The 14,842-nt window shown below is 35.0% G+C and overlaps 1 protein-coding gene across 1 annotated transcript in view; it reads right to left on the bottom strand.

Annotated features, from left to right (window-relative positions):
* LOC122812082 (uromodulin-like) overlaps positions 1-14,842 on the bottom strand; it is a gene marked incomplete in the record, with an annotated part of 518,790 nt that overhangs the window by 352,329 nt on the left and 151,619 nt on the right.

The following is a 14,842-nucleotide window of genomic DNA, read 5'->3' as shown; positions in this document are numbered from 1 at the left end:
TTACCTAACTATTCAGTGTCTGTCATGGATAAATGGACTCGCCTATACCTCTCAACTTCTTAAATCTGGCGAAAACATAAAATAATGGGTGGACGAATGCCCAAAAATAAAGACAGTTTTTAAATACTGCTCTTATAAACTTAGAAAGCTGCTAGAATAACAGGATCTGTGTTAGTTTGGATTTTCTGAAGGATATGAAGTCTAAATCTCAAATAAATGTCATTATTTGGTCATCATTTAGTGACTTCAATCCTCCGTAATTTGCCAGGAAACCAAAGGTTTTATGAGGAACAGATCCAATATTTGAGGCAAAATCTGGACAATCTGTGAAAATCTGTACAGTTCAGAGGTATGGTCTCACCTGCAATGATAATTTGCAGCACATGCTAGTCCTTAGTACATTACAGGCATCAGTTTTTGCATAGCCCTTTTTAACTGTGTGAAACTTTATTAAAAAAAAAAAAAAAAAAAAAAAAAAAGAATGATGTAAGTTACTTATAGTGAGGGGCTGGATTAGTTGAACTAGTAGCAAATGGAAAGCACAGACAGTTAAAATGAATCCCCTGCTTAATGCACATCAGGAATGACTGAGAATGTCAATCCTCTGTGAACTTCTGTGGTGTTAAATCTTCATGGCGACATTTCTATGGTGTAGAAAAAAGACAGCTCAAAATCCTCCTCCATGACTATATCCAGAAGTAGTAATCATAAAAGATAGACAGGAATTAAATCAAGAAATTGTATGGCATTACATCCAACTGTAAAATGAGGAGATTCGGTGGGCTATGGAAGTGTATTGGAAGATGTTTATGAAAAAAGAGATACAGAGGATCACAGGGTACTAGAATTAAGGAAGTAATAAGTGAGTGACAGCAGCAAGTGTTGAGGAAGGTTTTTGAAGATTGGGAATAGCAGAAATGACAGTATGTGTGGCAACATTACCAAAAGAGGAGAGAAATGGATGATGTAGGAGTTTGGAACAAATAAGACAGGGCAGGTTTTTAATCTTAGGAAGGGAGACTGGCTGGTGTAAAGAGGTAATCAGGAGGATAGCAGTAGGAAAGGATGAAAATAACTAAAAAACCACAAAAAGTAGGCAGGCAGCAGTAATTCTTAAACTTTTATGGTTAGAGTTTTCATTAAGTATTCTTACACTCAACTTCATCAGACCATTGCCTGCCTATTATTTGTTGTTCTTTAGTAGTTTGTTTGCAGTTTGACTCTACAAGGATGAAAATAAGGAAGATGGAGTAGAACAGGTAGGAGGAAAAGGGTATGAGTGAGGCAGAACAAGAAGAGGAAAGATAAGGAGAAAATATAAGGCACTGGGCAGGAGAGCAAGAAGATTGTTTTTCTTAAACTGAGTGAGTGGTACATTAAAGAAGGTAAGGTGTTGGGAGAAATAAACTATGGCTTTGGAAATAGTGACAGCTTTAAAAGCATCAGTGTCAGTGAGGGACTATCATTTAAAGCTACAAATCTGCAAAAAAGTGTATTGCAACACTGTGATGTACTAAAACTGTACCTCCATTTGAAAAAAGTTTAGATTTCTCCATAAACACAATTTAGTGAGACATCTGTCTACAGGGCAGTATATATACATATATATATATATATATATATATATATATATATATATATATATATATATATATATATATATATATATATATATATATATATATATATATATATACATATATATATATATATATATTTATGAATATCTATCCATAAGTATAGGGACAGAACAAAGATAGTTCAGTGGATGGCAACAGAAATGGTGCAAAATTTATAGCAGAAATCAAAGAAGAAATAAGTGTACAAGTTTGAGGGAAGTAGGAGAAGTGTCTGTGGCAGAAACAACTACATTTAGGGAATCAGCAGAGTCAAAGATATTATGTTAGCTACACTGTATAAGTCTATAAAATAAAGGTAGTGCATGGAACACTGCAATTAAGCTCTAAAATCAAAGAAAAGACAGGCATGTTAAACACCTTTTTGGCATCAAAAAGCTGATTAACAAAGTTTTGTTAAGCATCCTTCACCACTGTTAAACTCTAGTCTCATGCTAGAGTATGAACAGAGGTCAATGGCCACCACAGAAGAATAATGGGAACTGTGAATAGTTTTAAAATGTATTTAAACACTCCCTTCAACATGCTTTCTGTCTGAATGAAGTATCTGAATATGTTTTAAACATCTTTCTGTTTCCCAGCATCTTTTTTTTGTTGTGGCCAGTGTTTGTGTTGCAACAATAACACTATTTCAGCTTTCAAAGCTGCAAAACGCTTAGAACTACTAGATTTTTTCTGTAACTTTGTAAACATGAGAGCAAGATAAACTTTCCAGTCATAACTTTCCTTGTTATAGTTTTTCATCTGTCTAGTTTTCTTTCAAGGTGAATTTCTTAATATCTGTTTCTCAAACACATAACAAGTTGGCTATTGTCAGAGACACAATCATAATCCTCTTGTGTTATTGCTTAAATTTTCATGACTACAGAAAAATGCGCACATTCATTTCACATTTTGTTAAAAAAAGTAACACCATATTCTTATGTGCAAAGTGAAAATCAGGGGTCACCAAAGGTAAGTAATCTAAATAACCCCTACCCCCAGCAAGCAGAGTGTGAAAGCTCCCAGAGAAAAACAAATGTTTGTATATCCTCCCCCTTTACATATCTGGTGGGAAATTAGATGAATTTCCTCTGTTATATCTATTTAGAAATATTTTCACCTGCCAGACAAGTAAGATACCTAACTACTTTCACAGTTAACCCATCACCTTGTTAAAGGTACTATATCTGCATTAAACCAGCATTAGAACTTGGCAGCATGGCACAACAGTGTGTTTTGTCTTTAGAACTGGGAAATCAAAACATTTAATAATAACGTGCAATGATTTATACACAACCTTCCTTTTATCAAATCCATGTGACAGTCTCCCACTACGTTTGGTATGAGGGCACCTAATCTGGAAACATAAACTCCAGCTGGTTTACTATGGTAAAGACAAAGTGGACTCGGTCAAATGATGGGATCATCAACCCATGTCCGCAAAAGTGACAATGTTGAATTATGACATTGTTAAAATACATCTCGACTTCAACCTCGGAACGAGTTTTAACATGGGTCGAGATAGGGCTGAGATCTGTACTTCAACAATGTCGGGTTCGACATTGTCACCATTCAGCCTCCGGACTTTGTCTAAAGTGGATTCCACTGAGTACACTTCAACATTATCATAGCAAACCACTCCAGACATTATTTTAGCATCACTATTGCATAATGAGACTGGCCTAGATTGTGCTGGGTCCTCATTGCTCCTTATATAGTACTACCTTCTCCACTTGCCAGAAAGACTTTGGTATTACCCCTCTTCCCCTATTCTGTTAAATATATTCACCATTCATACACCCACATTTTCCTACTAGTTTAAAATAGGATTTCATAACATATTTCTGATTTAGATAATATGGAGCTGAAAAGAGAATTACAATATAAGAAAGTTATTTGCATATTCTAATTCAGCACTTTGAAACCTAAGAGTTTGAATCAAGATATTAATAGGAATCGAAAGACTGTCTAATGTCATTGTTTTAGCTTTAATTCTAATTTTAATCATCGTGTTCAGATTCCTTGGAGGCTTGTTATGAGGTGCTAGAACAGTATGATATGTCAGTAAAGGTCCTGTTTCATAGTCTGTAGTCATGTATTCTTCAAACATATTTTTATCCTTTATTACTTTATATAATTTTTTTTATATTTATTTATTTATTGATATTTGTTTACTGGGAAAGTATGACTGGGCCTATTGTGCCCATTTTCAGTGGAGACGCGGGAAGATAGGCTCCAGAATCAACAATGTTTAAAAATGTAGCATAGCAAAGCAGGGTAAAAGGAAAAGCAAAATAAAGTGCATTAAAATACGGTAACTGTACAGAGCAAAATAAAAGCAAATTGTACAGATAAAAGAGAAAAACTCATTTCGCATGATGACATCACAGGTGACATTACTGGAAGAGTGTCCTCACAGAAGGAAGTCTAGCATAATCTTTTATATATAACACTATCAAAGTATCATCATTGAACTGCTTGTACATTACAATGAGTGAATTCATATAGTTTTAATGCTTTTTATTTAAGGCTTAAGTTTCGATTTGAGAAAGATGAAATGAAAGCCTAGTGTGAAACTAATAAAATATAACAGGTCACTAGAGAAAAATGTGTTGGTGGCATAAGAAGAGAGTAGAATGGACAGGAGGATTAGGGGGTAGGAGATATTAAAGGAAGTATGAAGGAGGAAAAAAAATTTCTCATTAGTTTACCCTGGATTAGAGTGGAGCAGATCCAGGATTTGGATAACAATTCTTTAAGGGAGTATTTGAAGGAGGACAGTTTAGAGTTTGTTCTAATTGTTAGTGGTAGGGCTTTCCAAACTTTTTTCTGCTGAGTAGGATTATAGACATTGACCTGAGGATTTGGTAGGTTTAGAAAATGAGAATAGTTGTCTGTCTTCTGATCTGAGATTTCTTTTAGGCAAGTGCATGTTAAGTAAGGAGCTAAGGGGTGAAGATTTGTGAATAATATTATGTGCAGTTATAAGCTGTAGGTAGGAAAGTTGATGTGAAAGTTCAAGCCACTTAAGTGAATGGAGCTCTGAGCAGTAATGGGTCAAGATAGATGCATCAGTAGCACACTTGACTATTTTGTTATAGCAGATCTCTAGTTATGTTTTTAGGAAGGACTGTAACTTTGTTAGGATTGGAGCCCATTAAAGTAAAGAAGGTAGATGGTAATTTTTAAACAGAGTAGTTTTGGTGGATGTGTTAAAGAAGTGTTTGTTCCTATAAAGTATACCCAGTTTATAGTGTGTTTTTTATGTGTGTGTGTGTTTTGATGCTACTTTGGATGTGAAGGTCAAACTTAAGATTGTCATCTATTATAATGCCTAAGAGTTTAGTATGGGGAACTATTTCTATTTCTGTGTTGTTTATGGAATGGATCTTAAAGGTGTTTTGATTTGGGTAGCGAGATTTGGGAATAAAGAGGATGAGCTTTCTTTTTAGTATTGAGTAAGAGTTGTGTTAGTAATCCAGGTTTTGATGTAGGTACAACTTGTTAGGTATCATAGGCTGGTTGAAGAGCACATGATTGTAGAGTCATCTGCATATTGAATTAGAGAGCCTTGACAGGAGGAAGTATACACATTGTTTATAAAAAACATTAAAGAGTAGAGGACTTTGAATGGATTTGCTTTGCACTGCTTGATAAGCAACTAGAGAACCACTAAATTTATGGAGAGGATAGATTAAGGTTGGAAAGTTCTTGATTAGCTGGAAATTAGTTTGTGAACATAGTCTAGTAGGCGATCACTTAAGGTATCAGGGAGTGTGCCTACTGAAGTAAAAATTACTGGGGTTGGTGACCAGAATCCAGTCAAGGATGGATTCTTGGCTGTTCTATTTAGTAAATCTAGTCGGTGTTTAGATAAGTTATACAAACCTGGAAAGATTCATACTGATAGTTGGGAAATCTGAGGATAAGGTTTGCCAGCATACCTCTCAACTATCCAAATTTTCACAGAATTTTCAGGTTTTTGCCTCATATTTTTGGTGTGTCCTGCATGTACTTTCTGGTTTCCTTGCAAATCAGTGAGGATTGAATTCACTAAATAATGACAGACATTTGAGGTTCATACTTTATATCTTTCAGAAAATGCACATCAACACAAAACCTTTTATTCTAGCAATTTTCCAAGTTTATAAGAGCTAGATTATAATGTGCCCCTGTTTTTTGGCCTTTGTTTTCCCATTATTTTTTGCCATTGTTCAGATTTCTTGTACTAAGAGGTGGAGAGGTATGCTTACCAGTCTATGTTTATGTCACCAAGAATGACTGTTTCACTGCTAATTGTATCTGATATCCAGGACAGTATTTATTCAAATATGGCAATGTTATTCCCGGGAGGGGGGATATAAAGTACATGGATGCATAAACTTTTTGAAACATTAAGTTTTAGGTATGATATAAGCATTTTGGCACTAGTGAACTTTTGGTTGGTATTTGAAAAGGAGGTTGCTGTAAATGTATTAGGGAAAGTATGGCTATTCCACCTGTTTTCTTGTATATTTTATATAACCTGATTTTACTGTAGCTTGGGTAAAGACTTTTGGCATCTTTTCCATTAGTTTTAAGCCAATTTTCATTTGCAGCTAAGTTATCAGGATTATTATGAGCTATCCAGGCATGAAAGTTAGTCATTTTATTACATATTCTTCAAATGTTTTGTGTGACTAGGTTTAAGGTTTTGGATGATATTATGGTTTGGAATTTGGATGGGACCAGGGTTTGGGTGTATGTCCCTGTACTGTTGAATGAAGCAGAAAGAAAGTGTATTTATGGTGGATGTTTTGTATATATATATATATATATATATATATATATATATATATATATATATATATATATATATATATATTTGTGTGTGTGTGTGTATGTGTGTATTAACTTTATTTTTAGGGTAGGATGGTATGTATTGAATAATTAAAATTTGGAATAGTAGAAGGGACCAATGAGAAATAAGGTGAGGGAGATATCAGAGAAACTAGCAGAAAATAGATGTATGCAGAGGATGAACTGACAGATGAGGTTTCTTTTTCAATGGTTGAGGTATGTGAAGATGTTATGTAAGGCAGAAGGAGGAAAAGTGAGATAAGGCATGAGCGAAGCAGCATAGTTTAAGTAAAGAGTAGTTGGTGTTATATGTGGTAGAGGGAGGTATTTGGTATGACTGGAGGTATTGAGAAGCCTTGTAGAGGAGATGAGGAGGGAACATGAGGGATTATATGCAAGGTAAGGGGCGTGATCAGTTAACAGGAAGTGATGTATAGGAGGAAGTATGTTCGACAGGATAGGAGAGTGAAGTTAGTGAATGGATTGGACAAGATGCAAGGGGTGGTGGTAAGGAGAGTATAAATTTAGCTGGTGTGATGGGAAGTGAGAGAAGGGTAGGGTGGGGGAGTGAACTGACCCTGAGTGCATAGAGGCAAACAGACTGGGGTCCACACTTTGAGTCCAGGAGAGTATAAATTTAGCTGGTGTGGATGAGACTTGAGAGTAGGGTAGGGTAGGGGAGTGGACTGACCCTGAGTGCAGAGAGGGCAAACAGACTGGGGTCCACACTTTGAGTCCAAGTTTACACTAATTATGTCCCTGTGAGAAACAATCAGTGATCTCAGGACACTGAGCTAAGGTAAGTGTATCCCAGAACACATTTATATAATACGTGCTGAAAATGTTGAGTGGGAAAGACACTTCTTTAGCTTTCCAGTCATATCTATGTTACAAAAGCAGAAAAGGCTTATAAGCAGTTCTATCTCAGCCTATTAATGTATTGACTGCTTTTACCTTGTGGGTGACAGCGTCCTTTGCCAGATTTGTTGCATCAAACTAATTAATAGTGATTTTAGCTGATGTTATAAGAGCCAATACCTAGCTAGTTTAGTTGTTGGTTTTAGATAAATACATTTTGGGGTGCAGGGTTCCCACACACAGTTCAGGCTGCCATTGTCCTTTTCTTTGTGGGTTGTACAGGCTTGCTAGAGTAGTCATGTGGAGTCACCCACTGGTATTTTATGTTCAGGAGGTCATATGCAGTGAAATTAGATGTGATATTCAGTGTATGTGTGGAATAAAAAACAACTGAGCAGAGCATGCTGCTCTTGGGTATCCTGTGATTTACAATATTTGAGAAAATAACATCTTAAATACATTCAGAAGCAAGACTGAGCCCAAAATTTGAAATTTATTGGAACAAAAGTAATTGATTTGGTACTTTCATCCTGTAATGGTCTTCAGCAGAATAGTTTAATTTTCACTTTTTATGCTTATACACAACACTACACTACAAACATGATAAGTCATATAAGTCACATGGTAACGTATATGCTAATATCACTAAAAAGCTTTTAAAATTATTTGCATGTTATTAACCTAAAATGTTTCTTTAAAATGCATTTGTAATTCGTATTACCATTCAAACCTAGAAAAACACTAGAATTCACTTTGATTTGTCATTTTGTTTCCCTATATTTGAATTCATCATCCCGGTTTCAATTAAAAGCATTTGCTGATCTTTTAAAACCAACACAGTTAATTTGAGTGTTAGGTCAATGCATTCAACATGGTTTTCTTCTTTATACCGCAATAATGCTCATAAATGTATTTTTTTAACTAATAACTGTTATCAGGTAAATGGTAGAGTTTAATGAGTTAGAGATACTGGGTATCCTACTGGAAAACCCAGTAGGAAGCCCTAAAGAAAAAAGATGTTGTCTTCTGTAAGTCTGTTTGTTTTATCAACATATAATGCATTACATGTGATGCATTCTGCTATGTACACCACATATACTGAATTTTATGTAAATACCCTGGATCTGATCAAAATATTAGCTGATATGAAAAAGAAATTTGGGCTTTATGAAATCTGCTCCAAATGCAGATTTCATGCATTTGGCAAAAGTCAGCAGGATATCTTGTATTACATGCGTCATGCTCTAGTAATGGGGCAGCTGATACATCTCATATGTTGTTAACAAGATTTAACTTTATTTTTTCTAACAAGGAACTTGGATCCTTGACAGGTAGAGGAATAAAATCTAATAAAGTTGAGAAAGAGCTACTATCACCTTAGATTTAAAATTTGTTGTGCTTTAAACCAAGGGTTCATCCTGATCATTATAACCTATTTATTGTGTGTCTGCTTCTACGCAAAGGTCTTAGTAATAAGTTCTTACAGCTGCATATTCATCATGCCCCTCTAGGCATAGTCTTATGGCCTGTGATGTGAAATGTTTACAAAGAAAACCCTTCTTAGCCTCACATTTAAGCTAGATAGATGCAGCATTTCCCTGATGAAAATCTTAAAACTTTTGTATTTATTGCTTAAGCAATATAGGGAATTCAATTAGCTGTGTGGAAAGGGAGGGTGGCTTCCATATTATTTATAGGTCTACTGTACCCTGAAATGTTACTGCTGTACACACTGTAGCGGTCTGATAGCACAGTCCATTTTCATTTCATAACCACACAGGAGAAAAGTACGCAACATGCAAACCCTATTAGTTATTGACATACTTGTGAGGTACACAGTAACGGGTATTGTATTTATAATAACTATGCCTTAAAAAAACTTTTATGATGTAACTATATATTGAGAAACACTTTTCAAGGGGAAGCAGATAAAGAATCCTAGTTATCAGAAACATAGTTGAAAGCCTCTGCTACAAGATAATTCCTTACGGAAAATTCAGCAGGTCAGTTCTTGCCTCAGGACTGTCTCATATGCCTAAAACTACAGAAGCTGTCCCTCCAAAATCTTTTTATGTTTGCTAGCTGGCTATTGCAACTTTTAATAATTTTAATGATCTGCAAGTTATGCAGACTTTTTCTAATCAATATGACCACCTCAAGTCTTCTAGTATTCAAACTATAAAATAACTTAATGGGTTAATAGATTCATAGGAGATTACTAGGTTAACGGTTTAAGAACCCTTACAAGCCTAGTCAGTATAACTCGATTTTACCAAATATATTGCCCCTATAGGCAAGAATATGGTATAGGTTTGTGCATATGCCTTGAGTATTTTACCGATTGCCCCTATATATAAGGGACATAGGTACTACCTAAGGTGTAAATTTGCAATTCCTTATCCATTAATCCAAATTGTAATGAAGAGAGCTAGGGAAAACCTCTGTTTAATGTGAATAGGAAGCCTGTTCCAAAGAAGAAGTAAGCTCTGTGACACATATCTGTCTGTCCAGCATGTTTTGTTTGAGTCACTGACTAGGTCTGGACCCCTAGATAAGGTGACCCTCATACTGTTTGTCTTGCAAATGTGTAGCAGCTCCATCAGGGCTGTAGTTCTGAAAGCCCTGTAGGTTAGGCATAGGTCATCCTTTAATAGTTGGTAGAAGACAGAGTAAAGGGATAGTGCTTTTTGTCTAGCTGCACAGGACATGTTGTTAACATCCTGCAGTTTGTTTGTGAGGAACCTCCTGGATCACTTCAGTTGTAAGTGCCTAGTCAAGTACATGCCAAATAGCACATTGTACTCGATTATTGGTCTAATGTAGGCTGAGTGGAGAGGGACTATAACTCCTTGGAATTGGATTCCATACCTTTACTTACAAGTTGTACTATATAGAATGACTTTCTCACCACTGTGGACACATGGCAGTCAAAATTCAAGGTACTAGCTATCTGTGTATCTAGATCTATCACCTCTGAGTCTACTCTTATGAGTGTGCTAATGTTGTAATTTGCAGGGGTCTTTGGCTTCCCAAAGGGTATGATAATGCATTTGTTTTGTATTTAGTTTTAGGCCATGGTTCTGGCACCAATCATTAGTCTGATTTAGACCCTTCTGAAAAATTGACCCCAGCTTGCAGTCATCAGCAAACCTTGTCATCTGGAGGCCTTCCACATTAGTCTTGACTTCTTAGAAGTATATTTCAAACAGGAGTGGGCCCAGCACTGAGCTTTGTGGCACACCACTAGTAAATGGCCTCTTACTGGATCTGGATTTTCCCACATTAACCACATGTAATTTTTCCATATGATGAAAATCATGCTTCTCCAAAGATATAGTCTAATTTGTGACTGAATTTTATGATGTTATAATGTCTGTTGAGTCTTTGCATTCTGTTAAAAAACAATGATTTATACATATGTATCTGGAGCATTTCTCCCCAGGCCTCTACTAAAAATGGGTGCATTATGACCCAGTCAGATTTTACCAGCAAACAAATGTCAAATAAAATAATAAATAAAATAAATCTGTCCTGTCTGTGAGCCAACTGGCTATCCATCTTTTGACGTAGGGATTTATGTCCAGTTTTCTAGGTTTATTTATAATATGTGAGTGTGGGACTGGGTCAAATGCCTAGGCCCAGTCAAGGTTAGCAGTATTCACTGTTTTACCCTCTTCCATGGTCTTCGTAACTTTTTCAAAAAAAGTTCATCAGATTTAGAAGGCATGACCTATGCTAGACAAAGCCAAATTGGGTTGGGTCCAATGTTTGGAGGTTTCCTATATTCATTATTTATCAGGTTCATGATCATTCTTTCCATGGTTTTACATATAAGGCTAGTCAAACTTATGAGTCTGTAATTACCCGGTCAGCTGATAGTCCACCTTTGTGCAGAGACATGCCGATTGCTGTCCTCCACTCAATATGATCAATGCCAATCCAGAGGCTGTGGTTAAGTAGAGATCCCAATGGACCTGATAGGTCCTGATTCAAGCTGTTTAAGAGGTAACATGGTATATTGTCAGGCCCTGTTGAAGCTGTATTTTTTAGCTTTAGAGACAGCAATGGCAACCTGTTCTTTAGTGATAATTGATGGGGAAGTGGTGGAGGGTATTTCTTGAGGAAGAACTTGGAGTGATGGGGAAGTGAAATTTTACTAAATTTTTCAGCCAGCAGATATACTGTATCTTCTGACTGAGTCTAGGTAATACCATCCACAACTAATTCTGCACTAGGTTCGAATAAACCTGTTTTTATCTTACTGGAGAATTTGGATTTTTTGGCTGCTTGGATTTACGTCTACACTTGGCTTATATCCCTTTCATTGTTTTGCTCTACGAACATTTTATATTTATTAATTCTGCACATTGTTGGGAGTTGCCTTTAAGATTGCAGACATAACTGGAAAATGCCTTCTGTTTATCCTTAGCTTCGGAGACTATTTTCACCTCAAATTCTGCTTTCAGAGTTAATAAAAAAAACGAACTACTTAGAAAACAAAAGTAGAATGTAAAAATCTGAACAAATGGGCCAAAGGTGTTGCAGGAATAAAGTAAAAAACTAGTAAAACAGCCGGCTAAATTCTCTTATTCCACAGAGAAAAAATACAGGGAGGGAGGGAGGAAGGGCATGCCTACCACTTAAGAGTAATTATTTCATTCTTATTACACTTTTCTGTTGCCCATACAGACATAGCTTTCATTTCCATTGTTCCTCGTAAAATAAAATCAGCTAACATTTACTGGAAAACTATATCAGATATGTAAGTACTTTTGTGAATCAAATGAAGCATAACAATTGCAATGATACAGGACTCAAAAAAAAAATAACAGCAATAGGACTCCTGATACAGTCATAGAATATACTCTGAATATATGAATAAATCTATCCCACCATACATGTACAAATATAGGACCCCCCTCTCATAACAGGAAGCACTTTTGCAAGGGTGCTGTCAATATTCATGCAAAGAGCAGCTATAGATTAAGATAATTAATCATAGATCCCTGCTTGTAAGGGTACCTGTCAAAGCCATTTGCATAATACTGCATCATGTACTATCTATTAGAACCTGTATGTAAAGGCATAAAACAATACTTTTCCTGCATATTTCTTATATATAATTAAAAAACATGAAATTTCCCATAATTTCAGTCTATCACTTATAACCAGAATGTTTCACTGTTTACAGATTAAGTCAGTTATTTATTTATTTTATTTTTATTTATTTGCAATTTGATTACCGGGGAAGTCCACTGGGCCGAAATGACCCATTTTCAGTGGAGGTCCGGGGAGAAAAGCTCCAAGTTGCATTATACAATTTAGATACAAATGATAATTAATATTAAAGATCTTATGTAGAATAGTTACTCATAAATGCATTCAATATCATGCATAGTTAACAAATTAATTAAGCTTGAAGTTAGGGATCACACAGTTTCATTTGAGGAAAACAATTATGGGTTAGGTGTGGAAACAGTTTACATACAAACCTTTTAAAAAAATGTAAATATGCTTTACATACACACATCAACAGTAGAATGCAATTTACGATATTTACAAGGTTGGGCTGTGTGAGGGTAGCTGTAGAAGGTGAGAGCTCAGAGATAAGCTATAGAAATTGTTGAGAGCTTAGATAGGTTCATAGGAAGATAACTATGAGAGTTGTAGAGCTTGGGAACCAGAGCGAGAACCCCCTTGGATAAGTTGGGTGAAGGCAGGTATATGAAGTTTTATTATAATATTTAGATAAGGCATCCATTATCCACCTTTTCTCCATCTATTTCCAAGCCATTCTCATCCTAGAGGAGAAAGGAAGTTCCCGAGTTTCAGGCCCTCATTGGGATATACCTGTACAGTTCAAATGCAATACTATTGTGCCATTCAAACACAGATTTAGACTACTACACAGTTATAAAAGATACAGCTGTCCCAGCTGAGGAGCTTACATACCAATTCTAGGTAAAATCTGGTATTCTTTACTTTTTATCAGTGTTACGTTAAAATAAAAATCTAATACCATAATTTCTTTCTTTTATTTTTAAAACAAGAAAGCTAATACCACCACTGTTTCCTTCTCTTTTATTGTACTTTGTATTCACTTTTTATTTCCCCTCTGAGATTTGGCTTGCTCACAAAATAACATTGCCACTTTGAAAACAGGCTTCAGACTGATTGCTTAGTGCCATCTGCTATAAAAAGCAAAACAAAACTCTATCTGAATAAGATAACTAAATGTGGTCACAGTATCTGAAGTGCTCATAAAGATAATTTTGGATTATCAGAGCATGCTTTTGGTCCTATAATGTGTATCTCTGATTGTTTATCAGTACTTTAAGAAAACCCTAAAACAGCATAAATGAGGCATTACAATCCCATAAAAAAAGTCTGGAGATCGAACTCAGCGTTATCCTATTAAGAAGACACCACTTTTAAAGTCGGCAATGCAATCAAATACAGACTCCAACTTTTTATTCCACTTCAGTGTTGGTAGGTGAACTCCTCAGATCTAGTAAATCACTTCCACTTTGTCACTGAGACTAGGTTTGCTTTTTTGTGTATGTATTTGGCTATACATGTGTGTTTATGTGTGTGGGTATGTAGATGTGTGGGTACATGATATACATATATATATATATATATATATATATATATATATCTATACATATATATATATATATATATATATATATATATATATATATATATATATGGGTATGTATATGTACGTATGTCTTTTGTGTGCATATTATGTGTATACATACAATTTTCCACATGTATATATTATTTGTATTTTTACCATTTATATTTCTACATTTTGTATTTTTATACCATTTATACTAATATTATCACTATTATTGTATGTAATATATTTAACAGGATATTAGTGTTTCTTTTTTTAGTATGTTAACAGTGGTCTCCCACTGTTTATGTCTTAAGGTTTTGGTACGACATACTGTTGTGTGGATCTACTTGTATTTATTTATTAGGAAAAGCATTGAAAGTTATGTTGATCTTTTTGCATTCATTTTTTCTTCAATATAATAAGTATATTAAATGTACTTATGATTTATTGAATTCATTTAATATATTGCAACGTATTTTGATATATTTAATATAACGTTATATATTATATATTCATACTGAATTTGTAGACAGACATTTGATAACTGAATTTAAAGACCAATGTTTTCTGTGAGAAAATTGTATTTTCTACACACAATGAAAATAATGTGTATTTCACTTTTAGAAGGAAATGAATGAAATGTGTTAATCAATTAATTAACCTATTGACCAGCCCACTAGATAAAGTATAAAAACTGATGCATTTTGTGGTTTTAATTCATCTCTGAAGAAGTCTCCGAAGGGAGACAAAAGCGCTAAGATTTTTTGTTTTTTGTTTTTTGTTTGGAGTGTAAATAAATCGATTACATAACTTTACTGGTGGACTTTATCCTTTTGGAATTCTGTGGGAGGAAGACATTTATTGTTCGTGGAACAGGTTTTTGTTACTTGGTGTGACAACA

The sequence above is a fragment of the Protopterus annectens genome, chromosome 9.part0 (genome assembly GCF_019279795.1).
Source record: "Protopterus annectens isolate FY-2018-M chromosome 9.part0, PAN1.0, whole genome shotgun sequence".
NCBI classification, from domain to species: Eukaryota; Metazoa; Chordata; order Ceratodontiformes; family Protopteridae; genus Protopterus; species Protopterus annectens.
The sequence above is the reverse complement of the archived record's forward strand: the minus strand, read 5'-3'. Positions and strand labels throughout refer to the sequence as shown.